The 21428-nt window shown below is 34.0% G+C and overlaps 1 protein-coding gene across 2 annotated transcripts in view; it reads right to left on the bottom strand.

The window, feature by feature from the left end:
* The window catches only part of EPHA6 (EPH receptor A6), an 867569-nt gene that overhangs the window by 479114 nt on the left and 367027 nt on the right, over positions 1-21428 (bottom strand). The gene's annotated exons all lie outside the window — the stretch shown is intronic.

Raw genomic sequence — 21428 nt, 5'->3', positions numbered from 1 at the left:
AAGTCCAATTTGTTTGTAAGTCCAACAAAGTTAGTCTAGGTACCCAACTAACACAGTTGGCTACATAGTACTGTACTGTAATACGTTTTTAATACTTTACACACAAATAATACATAAAAAACAAACAGACACAAAAAATAAAGTAAATCATTTCAATCTTACAGTACAGCACCTTGAAAAGTACAGTAGTACAGTACAACAGCTGGCATACAGGGGCTGGCACTGAGTGAACAGGTAAGAAGAGTTACTGACTGGAGGAGGGAGAGGAGGTGGGAGATGGTGGAGCTGAATGATCATCAGCAATAGGAGACGGAGGGCAAGCTGCAATTCCACTCATGCCTGACATTGATGGCACAGGTTCTGGTTCCTTGCTAGATTCAATTCTATCTACCCTCTCGAAAAAACAATTCAGTGATGTCTGGGTAGTAGCTCTTTTTTTCTTGCCATAGATGACATGGTAGCACTGGATTGCATTCTGAACAGCTGCTGCAACCTTTGTGTACCTTTTATATTCGTGTTCTGTGCCTCAAAAACTAACAGTGCCTCTTCAAATAAAGAAAATCCCCTTGCCATTTTCTGCATTGTGAATCTCTTTGGTTTTTCAGTTACTTCTTCTTCCTCTTGTCTCTCTTCATCCTTTCTCTCGGCCTCCAATTCCATCAGGTCTTCATTAGGAAGCTCCTCCTGTCGCACAGCAACAGTACTGTACAGTAAAGTACACAAAAGCACAACCACTTGTAGAGGATGCACGCAGGTGACAATGTACGATACGTGAACTAATTTACGTGATTGGACATGTGAACGCACATTCACATCTTTGAAAGTTCGCAACTTGAAGGTTTGTATGTAGGGGACTTACTGTATATCTTTCCATCTGCTTGTGTTGTTTTCAACTTCTTTCATCAGCATCTTATAGCTTTCAGAGTACAGGTCTTTTGCCTCCTTAGGTAGGTTTACTCCTAGGTATTTTATTCTTTTTTGATGTGATGGTAAATGGGATTGTTTCCTTAATTTCACTTTATGATCTTTTGTTGTTAGTGTATAGAAATATAACATATTTCTGTGTATTAACTTTGTATCCTGCAACTTTACTGAATTCACTGATGAGCTCTAGTAGTTTTCTGGTACCGTCTTTAGGATTTTCTATGTATAGTATCCTGTCATCTGCAAACAATGACAGTTTTACTTCTACTTTTCCAATTTGGACTCCTTTTATTTCTTTTTCTTCTCTGATTGCTGTGGCTAGGACTTCCAAAACTATGTTGAATAAAAGTGATGAGAGTGGGCATACTTGTCTTGTTCCTGATCTTAGAGGAAAACCTTTTAGCTTTTCACCATTAAGTATGATGTTAGCTGTGGGTCTGTCATATATGGCCTTTATTATGTTCTGTTCCCTCTATGTCCACTTTCTGAAGAGTTTTTATCATAAATAGGTGTTGAATTTTGTCATAAGTGTTTTCTGCATCTATTGAGATGGTCATATGGAACAGGATAGATAGCCCAGAAATAAACCCACACACCTATGGTCAATTAATCTACAACAAAGGAGAAAAGAATATGTAATGGAGAAAAGACCATCTCTTCAATAAGTGGTGCTGGAAAAACTGGACAGCTGCATGGAAAAGAAAGAAATTAGAAAATTCTCTAATATCATATACAAAAATAAACTCAAAATGGATAAAAGACCTAAATGTAAGACAAGATACTATAAAACTCCTAGAGGAAAACTAGGCAGAACACTTTTTGACATAAATCACAGAAATATTTTTTTGGATCCATCACCTAGAGTAATGAAAATAAAAACAAAAATAAACAAATGGGACCTAATTAAACTTAAAGGTTTTTGCACAGCAAAGAAAACCATAAACAAAATGAAAACACAACCTACAGAATGGGAGAAAATATTTGCAAATGATATGACTGACAAGGGCTTAATTTCCAAAATATACAAACAGCACATACAACTCTATCAAAAACAAACAACTCAATAAAAAATGGGCAGAAGATCTCAATAGACATTTTTCCAAATAAGACTACAGATGGCCAATAGGCACATGAGAAAATGCTCAACACTGCTAATTATTAGAGAAACGCAAATCAAAACTACAATGAGATATCACCTCACTCCAGTCAGAATGGCCATCATCAAAAAGTCTACAAATAATAAATGCTGGAGATGCTGTGGAGAAAAAGGAACCCTTCTACACTATTAGGGGGAATTTAAATTGGTACAGACACTACGAAGAACAGTATGAAGGTTCCTTTAAAAACTGAAAATAGAATTACCATATGATCCTGCAATCTCACCCCTGGGCGTATAACCAGAGAAAACTCTAATTTGAAAAGATACATGCATCCCGATTTTCACTGTAGCATTATTTACAATAGCAAAGACATGGAAGCAACCTAAAGGTCGATTGATAGATGAATGGATAAAGAAGATGTGATATAAATATAAAATGGAATATCACTCAGCCATAAAAAGGAATGAAATAATGCCATTTGCAGCAACAAAGATGGACCTAGAGATCATCATACTAAGTGAAGTTAGCCAGACAAAGACAAATATCATATGATATTGCTTATATATAGGAATCTTAAAAAAATCAGATACAAATTAACTTATTTACAAAACAGAAAGAAACTCACAGACATATAAAACTTATGGTTACCAAAGGGGAAAGGGGGGAAAGGATAAATTAGGGTGTTGGGATTAACATAGATACACTACTTTATATGAAACAGATAACCAACAAAGACCTGCTGCCTACTGTATAGCACAGGGAACCATACTCATTATTTTGTAATAACCTGTAAGCAAAAAGACTCTGAAAAAGTCTATATATGTATGTGTATATATATACACACACATATATATAAAACTGAATCACTGTGCTGTACACCTGAAACTAACACACATTGTAAATCAATTATACTTCAATAAAAAAAATTTAAAAATTGGAATAAATAAAATTTAAAAGTGCATTCCTTTATTCAAAATGTTTATGAATACTCCTAGGTGCTAGGCACTGTATTAGGCCCTGAGGATACAGTAATGAATTTGATTTATTTCTAACTACAAAGCAGGAACCATTTACACTTGCTGTGTCAATACCTTTAAACATTTGTTCTTTCAAACAATTTTGACATGTTTTATATTCTCCAGAAACATATGTTTAAGCCATGCTCATGATATAGGTATGGCCATAAATAAATATAAATTGATTCTGCTTAGCAATTAAGATCGCCTTTTAAAACAAAATGCTGATTACACAGAGTATTTTAATAATTGACTACAGTGAAAATATGAAAATAACAGATATTTGAACTGTAAATATTAGCTAGTTTTGCAATGGAATTTTATATCAATACTAACTCACATATTTATTTAGACTATCTAATTAGAAAATGGTTACTGAATTATTATGAAATTGTAACTTAAAAAAAAATTCACTTATTCAAATATTCTTCCATTTTGTGTTTCAGTATTCAATAAACATGTCCTGGGTGCCTAGTATGAACCAGGTTCTATTTTAGGCACAGGGAATATAGCAAATAAATATAGCAAATAAACATGACAGAGGTCCTTGCTTACATGAAGTTCATATTAAAGTTGGTGGGAGACAGAAAATAAACATTTGAGTAAAATGGAATATGGTGATAAGTGTCATGAAAAAAAAGAAGGCAGAGAATGTAGTCAGGAATGGTAGACGTGAAAAATTATAATTTTAACTAAAGTGGCCATACAAAGTTTCTGTGACCAAATGCCACTGGAGCAAAGACCTGAAGGAGGTAACAAAAAGGACAGAGGCCATGAGGCAGAAATGTGCCTGGGGTGTTTGGGCAACATCAAAAGAGACCACGATGGCTGGGTGGAGTGGCTGGAGTTTTATCAAATATGTTTCTTTTGGAATTGACAAAATACATATATCTGAAGAAGTGTACCAGAGAATAAATGCATTTGAACTCTTCCTTTATTAAATATATCATTTAATTGTGTTTTTTCTCTAAAATTTATTAAATGTGCCCTATTATAAACATGGATATTAATGAACAGCAAAAATACTTGTTTCAGGATTAAGAACAAACATTTTGAAAGATCTAAGAACATTTTCTATTTAAGGATAGAATTTAGGTATCCTGTGATTTATTGACTCTCATTTAGGCAAGACATTGTGGTGAGAGGCTAGCAAAGTTCATGTGCTCCAAGGACAGATCACAAGCCTCCTGGAGGTTATACATTTACTGTGGTAGCTCATCATATGTCCTACAGAGCCTGATAAAAAGCTACCTTAATCTTTGTATTTAACCTTTATTTTCTGAGGAAGATATGTTTCTGACTTGCAACAGGTAGAGAAGTGAAATGACTGACGTGAAAAAGTTACAACTGATAATTATTTTTGTAACTACTGCTGCTCTCTCCAGGCCCAGGTTTCAAAAGGTAATGTATCCTAATGGTTAAGAGCACACACTTCTGAACCCACAATACCTGACTACAAACTCTGGTTTGTCTATGTCTTAACTGGGTGAAGCTGACATTTTACTTAGTCTCTTTTTATGTCAGTTTCCTCAACTGGAAAATGTCTATAATGATAACTTACTGGGCTGGTTTTTATTATGATTTAATATAAGTGCTAAGGACAGTGTCTGACACAGTAAGTGATTTTTAACTTTATCTCACTAAATGTAAGTTGAACTATATCTTTCCTAAGACCCATCTGAACTTCAAAGAACAGATTCTTTCTTGAAACATTTCCTCAAACAGTATTAAAAATCATTAAGTAGGAAATGACTTAAACAAGAAGCTGCTGTCTAATAAATATCTAAAGACAGTAAGGGCCATGGAGTGAAGGTACAGAAAAATAAATGAAGGACTAGTTAAGAATTTTGTGATTTATAGTATCTTTGGGTTTTTAAGGTCATATTCACTCTAGGTGCAGTTGTTCATTTTAGCGCTTCTGCCATGAGAAGAGTTGACAGGCATTATAATAACTGGTCTGCAGTGGAAGAGATATAGGTACCTGGGCCACCTACTACCTCATCCACCATGTAGGTACCAAGATTCTGATGCATCCGTGAATTCACTTCCTGTTTTTAGACTAGCAAAGCTATTCTCAGAGGAAGTCTCCTTTTCATATACCTGCACGCATTTAACCAGATGCATAATAACCCTCACCCGCTTCCCCCCCTTTTTTTTTTTTACCTGAACTAATCATTATTTGTACATCTTTATTTTCTAATGTTTCCTATGGGTATTCTGTCACCATAAAACAAATCTTTATGATGCTCTTTCCAATCAACATCAGACTATTTGTTTCAAGATAGTAATTAACTTCCTGCTTAATCTGTCACACTCAATTTGAAACTAGGCATGCAAGGCTATTAAAACCTGTGGTTGTGGTGTTTGCCCCTGGCTGAGGCAGTAGCCACTGGCAGCCTTGATTTATCACTCTTCATTTAAATTCCTGTGCCAATGATTTTAGTTCCTAAGTGCTGTGACTGGCATTTTTGGATTTCAAAATCAAAGTGAAAATAAGCTACAGTTAAGAACTCAACAGCTCAGATCGATGAAAAACGGTTTTATAACTGAACACCCTGCAGTTAAATCCTAGGGGTTTGACCAAAAAGTGCTTAGTACTCAGAGATGTTGCTGTGGGAAGACAAGTATCCCACTCTAATGGCTGTTTATAAATCACTATCAAACCTGCACCTTGTAACAGTGCCATGTAAATTTGCTCCCAGATGGAAACTATTTTTTGCTACGCTTGCTTCCTTAAAAGAACAACCCCCCAGAAGCAAGCTTCTCCTTCTGGCAAATCTCATCTTTGATATTCTACTCTTTTTATCCAGCACTGCTCATGTTTGAGGAAGTAGATTATAACACAGCTACTAAGACCTACTCCATAATAGTGCGTGCAAAATGCCTCCTAAATTGAATGAGCATGATTCTATAACTTTCTTATTAAAGACTGACTGTGGTGTAAATCTTGATTTATTGAAAACTTCTTCAGATATACACTTGAAGAATCAGGCTTTTCTACAACCCTGCCAGAAACAAATTGTGAAAATTTGTTCCTCCTGCATGGCTTCATAATCTCCAGGCTCAACACTTCTTACATGGCAAATCCAAATGATCTTCTTCCTTTTAGGGTAAAGCTCCTCCAGGAAGTATTCCGGCTCAGTTACGCTTTCCTCCTCTGAACTAAAGCATTCACAATCTCATTCTTATAACTTAAACACTTAACTTAAAAATATGCTTCTTTTTATTTTTTGCTAGCCTTTTTCAGACTGTTAACCTTGTCTCCTCAATTAAAGTAAGGCATTTGAGAAAGCCACAATAACTTCTTCCTTTCTTATCAATACTGTATGATGAGCCATAGTACTGATCATGCATTATGGCTTAATGAATGTTTGCTTGTTCATTTATTAAACAAGAATTTACTGAGCTTTATACCTAGTACTCTTCAATGCTCCAGGGATAGAGTGACCTGACTAATAAAATACAGTGGAAAAGTTCAGCCCTCATGGAGCTTAAATTCTATTGCTGAAAGACTAAATTATATTTGGAATTTATCATATCATGGAATTAAGTGACAGAATAAAGAACACATGCAAATCAGTTTGAAGAATGACTTAGATACAATCTTGAGAAATATATGATCAAAGCAAGTGGTAAACCAGAAAAACAAACAAAAAAGAAGTGGAAAATGACAGAGACCAGAGTGTGGGGGAAAAAAAGGAAAGAAAGGAGAGGAGGGGACGACATTTTTATTTTTATGCTTAAACCATGAAAATTTTATCTATTTACACTGTCAAGTTTCTAATGCAATACATATTTTTATTTTCCAAATAACAGATTTTTATTTCTTCTCTCTGAGACTAAAGTAATATGATCTTGCACATGGGATGAAATATTACTGAGATACTTCTTCTTTACCTCTAAAAACAACTGTACAACTTGAAGTCACCATGGCAAACTTCCAATAATACTGTAAAATATTATAGAACGAGACCTACAGCAAGAGCCATATACATGGAAAGTTACAATGAGATTTTTAGGGAGGAGGTTTCTTTTTACTGGAGGTGTCAAATTCATAAACTGTGTTATTTTCTTATTTTTATTATGTCAAGTCTTTGGAATTATATAGAACACTGATTTTAAATATTAAAAGACTGTGCACATAGAATGTTCATCATGTTATTCAATGCAATTACTGAATATTAGAGTGCTCATCATGTTATCTAGTGCAATATACTTATTTTGCAGATGAAGAATCTGAGGTCCAGAAAGATTAAATAACTTACCTGAATTTACACTGCTGGATAGTAGCAGTTTAGGGACTAGAACTCAGAGCTGATCAGATTCTGACCAGCTGTTTCCTGTCTCTCTATATGACTAAACTACTGGACATTTCAAGAGAACAAAAAAATGACATTATGAGCTACAAATTCATGAGAATGCAGATGGTAAATAGCAGGCTAAACTATGTACAAAGGATATGAAATTTGGTTTTATGGAAAACCAAATAGACAATAATCTCTCCTGTATATTTTCAGGGCATTCTTGCTTAGGTTTACACAACTGAACACTATGCCTTCTGTAGGTCTGTTCCAGAATGATAAGCCTACGAATAGAATGCTTATTGTTGATGTCCTAAGTGAGCACTTTATGACTAAGGGGCAAAAGTATCAGGGTATTAAAGCTTTAAAAGGTTCACTTTATGTATGGTAGAAATGTGTGTGTGTGTGTGTGTGTGTGTGTGTGTGTGTGTGTGTGCGTGTGTGTGTGGGCGCGTGTGTGTTTACATACCCATCCTCTTAATTCACTAATTTATTTAGTAAATATTTAATGTATAGTTTCATGTGAAATGTGTCATGTTACGCCTTGGGGATATGAACATTTATGACAAACCAACAGAAAAAATGGTCATGCAATTGAAATGCAGAGCATGGTAAGTACGGAGACCGGGTAAATATAAGGAGCTATAATAAGATAATCAGGGCCAGATCATGAAGGACCTTACAAGTCACTTTAGAGAACTAATCAATCATAAACCCACCACACAGAGAGAAACAGTGCCAACATTAGAAAATTTTGCTATTCATTTTCTTATGACTATATGTATACATCAGTTGTTTACATAGTTGGGTGAGGATGTATATAGTTTCCAATCCTGCAGTCCTTACAGTACTGTCAACATTATTCTCATTCATTAAACTTAACATTCCATCTTACAGACATAATACATTTTACTCACTATTTCTCATCACTTAGGATATTTATACATTTCCTTATTATATATAATGCATGTTTGTACACACATATAGTTTTTCTATATGTCATCTTTCCTAGATATTAAAATAGAGTAGTGGGTTTAAAGGATATAGTAATTTTAAGGCACTGGAAACACATTGCCATATAATTTTGTAGTTTTCCTGTAGTGACATGGGAGTTCTGACCAAATCACACTCTAAGAATACATAAGCATTACCATTTACCAAAGAAAACCTCACAAAAAACAAAAACATGTCCAATTTGATTAGAAGAAAATTACCTATCATTTTAATTTTCATTTATTTGAACTTTAGCAAGAATGAAGTTCTTTTTTAATGCATATTAGGCAACTGTATCTCTTCTAAGAATTGACTGCTCATCCTTTGCCCATATTACCATAGTCTATTCTTCACAAGTATTTTACCCAGCTTACTGCTTATTTTCATTTTATTTATAATGACTTTGATATGTGAAATTTCTATTAAACTCATCTGTCCTTTGCTTTGTAATTTATTTTTTGTATGCTCCTCTATTTAGTCATATATTTACCTATATTTACTTTTTCTTAAGATGTTATGTTTAACATTTATCTGTTTAATAACTTGGGATTTCTTTCAGGTATTTTCTTAGTTAAGAATTAACTTGAAATGTTTTAAATAATGTTTCCCTCAATACATTTTATTCAGTGATGCATACTTTTCCCATTGATTTTATATGTGTTCTTTATCCTATATTAAATCTCTCCACATATTAAGAACTTTTTTCAAGGCTACCTCTTCTGTTCCTTGAATCAGAAACTGTTTCTATCTTCTCCTTAGAAATACAAATTAGTTCCTGAAATGTAAGCTAATTATTCATTCATTGATTTTGATTAAATATACTTTTCATGTTTTAAGGGATGTACTCAAATGAGAACTCATTTTTTAAAGAACCATGTACAAATGAAGCAGCACTACATTTTGCAATTATGTAACACCTTCACTGTCCTAGCAATAGATGATATTTTCAATATACAAGCACAATGCAGTGAACTTTTAGATAATATTATGGAAACCTGATGCCATATTTCCTAAGAAAACTTTTACAAAGAAAATTAAGCAAAATTTCAGTGAAAAAAATGGAATCACAAGGAAAGCAATTAGTTCTTGAAATATGAAAATATAAAAATAAAGTGATTTTTATGCAAAATCCAGTTCAGCAATACCATCTGTTTGCCATGTTTACGTGTTAAGTTTAGACAATGTATAATCTGAGTTTTTGCTTGGTTGTTATAAATCCCAAACATATATACTCTTCTAAGTTATCAAAAAATTAAGCAAAATTGATTTTAGCATCTTTTGACCCTAAAATTAGAGTTATGGGTTAATATCCAAAATACATAAACAGCTCACCCAACTCAACATAAAAAAAAAAGATTAAAAAATGGGCAGAAGACCTGAACAGACATTTTTCTAAAGAGTACATGCAGGTGGCCAATGGGCAAATAAAAAGATGATCAACATCACTAATCATCAGGGAAATGAGAATCAAAACCACAATGAGATATCACCTCACACCTGTCAGAATCACTCTCATCAAAAAGAACACAAATAACAAATATTGGCAAGGATGTGGAGAAAAGGGAATCTTTGTACACTGTTGGTGGGAATGTAAATTGGTGCATCCACTGTGGAAAACAATATGGAGGTTTCCCAAAAAACTAAAAATAGAACTACCATATGACCCAGCAATTCCAATTCTGAGTAAGAAAGAAACAAAAACACTAATTTGAAAAGATACATGCATCCCAATGTTCATAGCAGTGTTATTTACAATTGCCAAGATATGGAAGCAACCTAAGTGTCCATCAACAGATGAATGGATAAAGAAGGTGTGGTGTATATATATATATATATATACAATGGAATACTACTCAGTCATAAAAAGAATGAAATTTTGCCATTTGCAACAACATGGATGGGCATGGAGGATATTATGGTAGGTGAAATAAGTCAGACAGAGAAAGGCAAATACCGTATGATAACACTTATATGTAGAATCTAAAAAATACAACAAATTAATGAATATAACAAAGAGAAACAGACTTACAGATATAGAGAACAAATTAGTAGTTACCAGTTGGGAGAAAGAAGTGGGGAAGAGCAATATAGGGGTACGGGATTAAGAGGTACAAACTATTATGTATAAAATAAGCTACAAGGGTATATTATACAGCACAAGGAATACAGCCAAATTTTATCACAACTATAAACAGAGCATAATAACCTTTGAAAACTGTGAATCACTATATTGTATAACTGTAACTTATATAACATTGCACATCAACTGTACTTTAATAAAGAATAAAATAATAGTTTTCCCTACAAAATCAAGTCCCTGTTGGCCAAATTTACATCAAACAAAGGGTAACTCCTCCCATACTCTGCTTATAGTACCTCTGATACCTCTGATACCACGACAAGCTACAATGGATTTAAAAGTCACATGAAGGCAAGTATGGGACTTCATTCCCTCCTCTGAGACTGTGAGCTACCACAAGGGAGAAAAGAAAAATTTATGGAAGTAGAAAATAAAATTCAAATTAATAAGAGAAATGAAAAGAATTGGGACATTTGTAGAGAAAAGCTTAGAGAAAGATAGTTAGTTCTAGATTATAGTACAATAATGAGGAGTTTGGACTTAAAAGGTCATAAAAACTTTATCTAATTCTTCAGGTGTAAAGAAAGTGGATATATCAAGGCTGTATCATAAAAAAAGGTCTATCAGAATTAATTGCAATTAGGTTACTTTTTGCATTTCGCCTAACATTATGGATTCTTTCTTTTATTGAGAAAATTAGAATAAAAATTACATTATATTAAAATTAAAAAAAATTATTTCTAACAAATAAATAAGTAGAAGTAATCTTAATAGAATGTTCTACTGATGGTCTTCCCATCTACAAAGAGTGATGATTCAGAGAAAGAACTTCTAGCTCTTGAAGTGCAATTTATTTTTTGTATTTTCTTCTTAAATAGGCTAATAGGCAGAAGGAAGATTTTAGACAAGATACATGGAAGACCACCCTAAAAGAGTCGGTTAAAATATACAAGAGAATTGGAGCTCTTTCTTACAGATCTTTGAAATGGGATAAAATAACATTTATTTATAATATAAAATATATTTATCTATATAATGTTACTTATAACATTTATAAGAACATCTTGCCTGATGACTTGTAGCTGAAGTCTACATTCTCTTGAGGTCCTTTAAGGCATATGAAAATTGTCACCTTATAAGTATAAAACTAATATGAACTGGCAGCAGTTAGGTTAATAAAATTCAGATGTTGGAAAACAGTTTTTTTTAGGACATAATTTTCCATGTCAGTTATCTTTAAATTTAAATATATAATTAAGTAGAACTTCAAATAGAGTTTAATTGTTCTGCTCTTAATACAAGTATCTCACATTTTGGATAAAACAGCTAAATAAAGACAGCAGTTGAACATTTTAAATATTCAAAACTGTCAGCACATGAAATATTTATTCTCATAAAAATAGAATGAGGAACCTATTCTCAATTTCTAGAAATCTAAATGTGCAATTCATATCTACAACTAAACAACATTTATCTTTATAAAAAGTAATAAAAACATTTAAAAACATAAAATTATGAGATAGGACATAACTATCAAAAAAAAACTTATCAAAATATAATCTAAGGACTTCCCTGGTGGCACAGTGGTTAAGAATCTTCCTATCAATGCAGGGGATATGGGTCGAGCCCTGGTCCGGGAAGATCCCAATGCCACGGAGCAAATAAGTCCATGTGCCACAACTACTGAGCCTGTGCTCTAGAGCCCGCGAGCCACAACTACTGAGCCTGCGTGACACAACAACTAAAGCCCATGCGCCTAGAGCTCGTGCTCCGCAACAAGAGAAGCCACCTCAATGAGAAGCCCGCGCACCACAACTGAAGAGTAGCCCCCGTTCAACACAACTAGAGAAAGCCCGCACACAGCAACGAAGACCCAAAGCAGCCAAAATAAATAAATAGACAAATAAAAATTTTAAAAAATATATATAATCTAAAACTCATAGAAAGTAGTCAATCATTCACTATTTATATGAAACAGCCTTGAAATAGGATGTCAAAAACAGAGGACATCAATTCACACAGGCATTATAAAGTAAAAGGTAATCATATCTTAGAGATTTAGTGATACAGCAAACGAGTAAAATAAGCTTTTTAAAGACAAAACAAAATGGAATGAAAAGTACATTTCTATTCACATATTATAGATATATTTATCACCCTTGGAATACTATTTATTTGCTTTAATGAGAGATTACTTAAGAAATATGTAAGCTGGATAACAATTTGAAAGGATGAATACAAATAATTCAATGAGTCATGTCATAATTATTTTGAGGAAAAAAACACTTTTATCTCAGGGTACACCTTGGAAATGACTCAATACAACAATATAGAGCAGAGAACAAAGGTATCAATAGCTATGAAACCTACCCTTAGGTCTATTAAAATTGCAAAATAATTAGAAGAGCATTAGGCAAATTATGAAACTACCTTTCATTATTTTTGTTTTTAATCTTTTATTACTAAAAGCTTTGCTCACTGTATAACAGAATAAATACGTGGCCAAACAACTAGTCTCTCTTTCATAAAAACAGAAAAGTGAAATGTCAACATTCACCACCTGCCATATCACTATTTAATCATTTATTACTTTATACATATTTTAAGGACTTGTGTACTAAGTAATATTTCAGGCACTCATTTCTTGCAAATGCATATTGAATCAGATATTGTACGTTTAATTAGTCTTTCTTTAGCTAAGTTCTAAAGAATCTTAAAGAATGAAAGACTGTTGACTGCTCTGTAGTAGACACCATGTCTCAAACACTCAAACATGCATCTATTTTTCACTACATGGCATACAGCACAGTACTTTGCACATCATAGTTACTGACTATAGTTGTTTGCTGACTAACACATAGAGGTAAATGGGAAAAACAACGACATCACTATTTTGTAAAACGTTTTCAGGACCGATTTCAAGAGTGTGTGCCTACCGCAGTTGCATGGCTCCCTGAACCTGTTTAGGGTTTAATGATCATATAATGCCATCTTGAAATTCTTTTTTTTTTTTTTTTTTTGCGGTACACGGGTACACTGCTGTGGAGGCGCCTCCCCCGTTGCGGAAAACAGGCTTCGGACGCGCAGGCCCAGCAGCCATGGCTCATGGGCCCAGCCGCTCCGCGGCATGTGGGATCTTCCCGGACCGGGGCACGAACCCGTGTCCCCTGCATCGGCAGGCGGACTCTCAACCACTGCACCACCAGGGAAGCCCCATCTTGAAATTCTTAATAATATTATCTTTAACTCATGTTTTGTAAGTGAAGTCTGATGGGACAATGGAGTGTGCATTGGGAGCTTGAAGCCCCGGCTCTAGGCAAGGTCCAGCTTCTGGCCACCCACCCTCCCCACATTCCTGGGGATGTGTTTTCCCTGTCGTCCCCCCTGCTCTCTGCCAAGCAGTCTTCCAATCCCTGCACTGCCCACGGATTGCTGCCATTCTCCACCTGGGTTAAGTGACTTTGTTAACTTCTGAGGAGGGAGGACCACATTTCTGGGTTGTCTCCAGTCTCTAGTGGGGATCTGGGCATGTGCACAAAAGGGTCTAGGTAGGGCTCTCTAGCACTGGAGAGTGGAGTGTAGAGGAGTGAGTGAGTGAGTGAGTGAGTGAGTGAGTGTGTGTGTGTGTGTGTGTGTGTGTGTGTTGGCTGTCTCTGTTCTGCAGAGGCCACATTTTAGTGGGGGCAAGCTTCTCATCCACTCCATGCAGGTAGCCAATAGTTTCTGGGAAGGAGATTCAAAGACCCTTAGGGTTTTCCCTTCCACTGTGGGTTTGGAAGCCCTGGGAACCTGGAGGTTTCCTCAATCACCCTACAAGTATCCCTGTGCAGAGGGAGGGCCTCTCGACTGGATCAGTGCCTGGGGACACCCTCTCTTCCTCTTTCCAAACTTTCTGAGTCTGTCTTACATTTGTCTGCTCTGGTCTGCTTGAGATACCCTTGGGTACTGGGGATAGGGAGTGGTGCAGGACTCTAGGAAAAGAACTGTGATTTCGATGATTTCACAAATGAGTTAAATGCTCTTATATTTACATTTAAAAGTAGCAGTGAGCAATTAAAGAGGAATGGTAAAGTTTATGCTAATAATTTGAAATTTACTTTTACTTTACTTAGAAGGACATTAAATGGCAATTAAAAAAGCACCATGACAAGTTGAGAGACAGAAATTGCAGAAGGAAAAGCCTCTATATGTTAGTACCTTTAACGGCCCTTTTTTTTCTGTTTTTTGAACAAAGGGTCCTGCAGTTTCATTTTTCACTGGGTACCACAAATTATGTAGCTGGAACTGTTTTAGAATCCAAACCAAATAGAAAAGTGCTGAGGAATACATGGAAGGAAAAAAAGCTACTTAATCTAAAGATGCTATATGGAATTTCAGTCTGATTAAAAGGTCAGCAATTAGTTTTCAATCTTTACAAACTATTTATTAAGACATTTCACATTTTAAATAATAATTAGAATAATCTATCAACCTTGAAAATCTTTGTTTTATTCTCACATTATTCAAAAAAAATCTTTATTAATATTTACTTTGAAGTAAAAGGGACTTTTAGAAAACATCCCCCCAAAATGAAAACCTAGTTTTTAAGAGCAACCACATTTGAATCCAATAATCCAGTTATCCAAATCAGTCAAGTTATGCAGGCAGAGTTTAGTTAAGGAAATTAAATTGGCGCCCATTTTCAAAACAAAGAATTGCATTGAAAATGAGCAACCAATGTGCTAGTCAGTTCTCAACCATAAAGTAGAACCTTACATCATGACAGTCATAGATTATGCAAAATGTGATCATATGCATTTATCTTCACTGCTAACCAGATTTATTTTTATAGGATTTAAAATATTTTACTAAACAATCTCTATTACTAATTTTTCAAGTTATATGGAGAAATGCCATTAAAATTGTTAACGTGGTAGTGGAGGCATCAAAATAGCAATAAGATCTTATTACTTTATGCTAAAGAAAACACTTTGTCACCTTTCCTGAAAAATGCACAAATGAGAATTTCTCAGAGAAACAGCTGATGACTCTAAAAGCCAACTGCTTAAAATCAAGTTTAGGATTAAACATATTTTTCTAGCAATGTACAATCACCAAAAAAATCCCCTTGATTGCTATTAAAGGATGGTTTAGTGTTGATTAAAATCTTTTATTAAAAATTCTATAAGAACAGCACCACAGGACTTAGGGAGCATGAAATTTAGTACATGCTAAAGATTACATGTGCAATAATACTTCCCAGTTAATTTCTAGACAAATTCCTGGTTAAATTTAAGGCTTTGCCCTTTTAATTCCCACTGCCTGGAATACTCTTTTATATATTCACAGGGTTTTCTCTTCAATTCATGATCCGCTCAGGTGTTATATCAAAAGAGGTGTTTTTGGTTTTCCTATGCAAAATGCCCCTTCCCCACCACTTCCAAACCTCTTACTGTGTTTAGTTTTTCTTCACGGGACATATCACTTCTTGACACTAAAATATAATGTCCTGAACGAAGGGACACTATTAACGGTTTGTACTTCTTTATTGCTATATCTCTAGCACACTGAACAGTTTCTGTCAGATAGTAAACATTCAATAAATATTTTTGAATGAATGAAATAAATTAATGAATGAAAGATTAACTGAAACCATCTCCAATATCTGTTAATGCAGTTAACAGAGATTTATTAGGTTATAGTCAATGTAGGTTGAGGATATGTTCAGTCAAATAACACAACATCCTTGTTCTCAAGAAACTTTCACATTGGTCAGAAAAGCAACTATTAAAAATATGATTATGATCCAGTGAGAGAGAACCATGTGTGTTATTGTACACAAGTGATTGGGAACAGTTCAATTTCTACACTTCTTGACTAAGAGCTGAGCCATTTACCAACTTCAGGAAACTCATTGCTAAGGTCAAGAGCCTTTTCTATACCATTCGTTTACTCAAAAGTTGCATGCCACAAAAAGACACTAAACTCGGGAGTAATTTGATGTTTCCCAGGACCAAACACAAAGTTTACAATCATCCAGACTCTATCATAATTTAATATATGGCTGGACCATAAAGTTATTTAGTTGTGATTAACTAGACTGACAGTTCAATTATCTTCCCTACATATTCAGTGCACTTTTCAGAAGAAAAACACTTTTCCTAGAAGATAGGAAAATTTTATCCTTCAATATAAAGTGTCTGTGGCTTTTGAATATATAATTTTCTTATGTTTAAGAAATATGTAAAATACAAATAATATAGCATCACTCTTAGCTTCAATTACGGTTATTGCTTTTTTTCTTTAACTTATCATGACACTGGCTTATATTCAGTATATTTTTAGTAAGCATTTAAAACTTTTATACTTTGAGTAGACTTGCACAGATTTTAGAAAAAAGAATATCCACTGTCAAGAATTTTCAAAACACTGTCAAGAATTTTCAAAACACAGTGAGGATTATGAGGAATATCCAGACATAAAATAAATTAAGATACAGATATAAAGATGAATGAATGTTTATAATGTCCCTAATTACCTACTCTAGCAACGTGCAAAAGGTTGCTATTTGAAATAGACTGTATTTTCAGAATGCAGTGAACTGTAAATCAAATAGACATCTCAAGTTTATAAATATATGGAGACTTTTGTTGATTTAAATCTGTTTTCAATGTCAGTTCAATTAATTATTGCTACCTGAGCAAATATATGAAATCTGCAATCAAAATGTAAGCCTAAAGCAAGACCTATACAGAATAGTCACCCATTGGCAGAGACAGGAGTGTTGAATATATATTTTAGGAAGCTGAAGGACTGGACAAACTGCTTCTGACAATAATTGCTTTAAAGACCCTTTAGTAAATATCAGCAGAATTGGTTTGTAACTTAGCATGTCTTTCACTTTGAACATGGTCCCTAAAGGTTTTTGCACATGTCAGGATATCTACAAACACAATTTGTTTCAGGCTATCCATGATTAACATTTTCCTTTCCTGTCTATGACCTGAATAATTCCTTTTACTAAACTACACAGCTTAGTTTTTCTATCATGCACTGAGGATTAAAATCAAATGTTTTCTAGGTGTTGCTTTCTTGTTTTGTTCTCTAAATGAACCACCTTTAAAGACCATTTAAATAAACTATCAAAATAGAAGGTTGCAAAAAAGCTTTTAGGGATTGCAGAAGTCAGTTAATTAAGGTTTATTGCAAAGATTTCTAATTATGAGAGTCAGTCTTAAATCTATAATCTTATTTATCCAACTAGAATCAGGATAATCAAGGAATGTTTTTCCTAACTACAGCTAAGTGGGTCTAAGTGATTTGGAAATTTATTTTCTTTTTTTTTTTTTACATTTCTGTAATTGTAAGCAGACAGCAAACAATTAAGTCAAGGTTGTTTAATGGGGTTTCCTTAATATTTCTTAAGTATGAGAAAAGACATATACATATAATCAACTACACGAAAGAAAAGGTAATTTGACGCAAACTTCCTCTTTATCCTCACGTTCCACGCTGTGCACAGAATAGTAAAATCATAATTAATGCAACTGTCTATATTTTTCAGTCTCTATTATTTTATTTCCTATTTGTACAAGGTTGCCTCATGTACAATATTATTATTCTGCTGATTTTCTTTTTCCCTACCTCTGGCCCTGATGATATATCAGCATCTTCTGCTAAATGGTTGTTCCCCTAACTTGTCTTGGCTATTTTGCAGACACCAACTCATTTCTCCAAATGTTAGTTAAATCTTCAGGTCCTTCCCCAAATCCTGTTGTACCTCTGCAATATATCAACTTGTTAGATGTTCTTGGGTCCATTAGTCATCAGGGCCTAATCCCTCAGTTGCTCAACCTTTGCTTGGTTCCTTCTACTCAGCATTCTTTCCCTTCTCCTGGCTTCACGTGGCCTACTCATATTCTACTCATCTCTCAGAACAGAACTTAATTTAATACTGCTTCCTCAGGAAAACCAGCCCTTATTCTCTAGACCTGAATAATACATGCTCTCAGAGCACCCTGAGCTTCTCCTTGGTGGGACTTATCACAGTACTAATTATGTATTTGTCAAATTATTTGTTATCTGCCTCCCCACCAGGGTGTAAAATTCACAAAAGCTCGCTCACCACTATACATGTGTTGAATAAATTAAAGGCTTATTAATAGCTCATATCACTTTTCTATTTTAGTGTGAAAACAATGATATGTAACCTACAGATAATGAGACAAATAATTTACTGTGGGCCCCTCAGTCCAACAAAATTGTAATATGTTACCCTGTAACTTTGGACAGTGCCTCTTGAGTCACTTCAAAGAGAATTTCCAAAGATACCCAAGTGGAATGATGGCAAATCCCTCCCTCTATCTGCAACAGTAACACTGTTATCTTATTAAAGCTGGCACACAATGATGACAGCTCAAGTCTGGTTCTGGGACACTCCAGTTTCTATAAGCTCCTTTTACCCAACACTAGGATCTGACCCCTTCTGATATGAAGAGAGTAATGGATGCATGCACAGATTGAATTATTTCATAATGTTACCCTTGACTGGAATATCTGCATTTTTAAAAGTATGATTTTCTAACATCAGAATTTCAGACACAAGAAGAGAAGACCTTCTTGGTGCCTCTCAAAATTATGACATGGAGATAAGTGGCTTATACGTGTAAGACTGGTCATAATATTTTATAAAGCATATATGTGGCAATATTTTAGCTCAGTTTAGGACCTTGATGTACTTTTCAAACAAAATTTAAATATATTTTGATTTTTCATTATAATTTATAACTAAAACAAAGTTGAATTAAATGAACAATAATTGTTTCTCAATATTCTTCTCAAAAATAAATTTACTGGGGAGGATTATTTAATAATACTGTCCCCTACCAGAATGCATAGCCTCAATATATGGATACTGTATCTTGTTTCATGCTTTGTATAATTTCTGTCCTTATAACCATACACTTTTAATAAATTCTCTCATTTTCAAAGTGGGAAATAGTTCGTATCCTGCCCTTCTGCTAAATTAGAAAAATAGCCTAAATGAACTCTCTTCTAATTCTGAAAGACTGCTATGTGTATAATGTATGAAATTATGTAAACATATTTACATGTATATTTTATTTAAAGTGATATATTGTTTTTATTCCCAAACTTAATTATTTATACCCTATAGTTAGAACAGTTGTACTGGATTATAGTTTTTTTAATCAAGTGGCAGAAAAAAGGCTTAGAAATAATCTGTTAATGCAGAGAGAAACAGAAGACCCTATCTGTTTTATGTTGAAGACACATCTGACAAGATTTTGTTGACACTATGGGAAAGAAGGAAAAAAAGAGAAAACAAGAATTACATTTTGAACAATCATAAAGCAAATTCTATGATGTGGAGCAGTTTGCTAGATGAAGAGGAATATTATATACTAAATATAAAAATGGTGATTCTACAGTATTATTTGGCTTTGCTTTATTTATTAGATGTATTTCTGAAGATTATCAGCAAAGTGAACTTATATATATTATTTTGAATAAAATAGTCACATCCACTTCAAATATGTTTTTAGTAGAATATTTAAGTTTTCTTCCTGTATACTTTATAGGTTTAGCAGTGTTTTTTTTACTTTTTATTTTGCAATAATTATAGATTCACAGATATTTGCAAAAGAAATGTATGGTAAGGTCCCATACACCCTTTACCCAGCCTCCCCCAATGCTAACTACTTGCAATAACTAAAGTGCAACATCAAAACCAGGAAACCAACATTGAGAAAATCCATAGAGCTTGTGTGTGTGTGCATGCACGCATGTTGTGCGTGTAGCTCTTTGCAATTTATCACATATCTAACTTCATGTAACTACCACCATAATCAAAATACATAACTATATTATTACTTCAAGGCTCCCTCCTGCTACCCCTTCATAGCCAATCCCTCTCTCCCTAAGCCCTAACCCTTGTCCACCAAGAATCTATTCTCCATCTCTACAATTATGTTATTTCAAGAATGTTATGTAAGTGAATTATACAGTATGTATCCTTTTGAGATTGGTTTTTTTCACTCAGCATAGTGCCCTTAAAGTTTATTCAAGTTGTGTGTATCACTAGTTTGTTCCTTTTTATTGCTGAATAGTATTCCAACATCTTACATATATTTCTACTTTAAATATCACCATAGCTGCCTTAATGCATGATATGGGCCGAAATGCATCCCCTAAAATCCATATGTTGAATTTAGCATGTGGCTGGATTTGGAGATAGGTCCCTTAAAGATGAAATTAAGGTAAAATGAGGTCATATGGGTGGGATTTAATCTGTCATGATAGTATCCTTACAAGAAGAGATTATGACAGAGACATGCACATAGGAAAGAACATATGAAGACACAGGGAAAAATGGCTATCTACAATCCAAGGAGAAAGGATTTAGAATGAAATCAACTCTGCTGATACCTTAATCTTGGACTTCTGGTCTCTAGAACAATAAGAAATTAAATTTCTGTTGTTTACACCACCTAGTCTGTGGCATTTGTTATAGCAGACCTAGCAAACGAATATAGTGTAAAAGAATAGTATAAAACATATAAAACAATACTTTCTTCTTTAAGACAATCACTTCTGTATCAACATAATTTATGAATGCTTCTCAAAGGGAGTTTTTAAAATCTTTGAAGCTTTTCCTGTATCATGCTTTGTGATAAATTACATTATGGGGAGAATTAAAGAGAATATATATTTTAAAAAATCATAGGTCTATTCATGCCTAACTACATTGCAGTAAAAACCTGTAGTGTTAAACGGGACCATTTAGCTGAAGGCAATTGGAGTTTTTAAAAAAGTTTAACTATTTTTTACACAAAACTGCACCTAAACAGCAGCATTTAGACACATTTCTGTATATTTTTTGCTGTTTCTTTTAGGAGTGGATTATGGTTAGGCTTGCTGGCTGCATTGTTTTTACAATATAGATATGAATTATAATTAGCATAAATTCTTACTATTTGCTTATCTGACATGGAAAAGAGATGGCTGCATAAGTACG

The sequence above is a fragment of the Delphinus delphis genome, chromosome 4 (genome assembly GCF_949987515.2).
Source record: "Delphinus delphis chromosome 4, mDelDel1.2, whole genome shotgun sequence".
In the NCBI taxonomy this organism is placed as follows: domain Eukaryota; kingdom Metazoa; phylum Chordata; class Mammalia; order Artiodactyla; family Delphinidae; genus Delphinus; species Delphinus delphis.
This window is presented reverse-complemented; position numbering and strand designations above follow the sequence as displayed.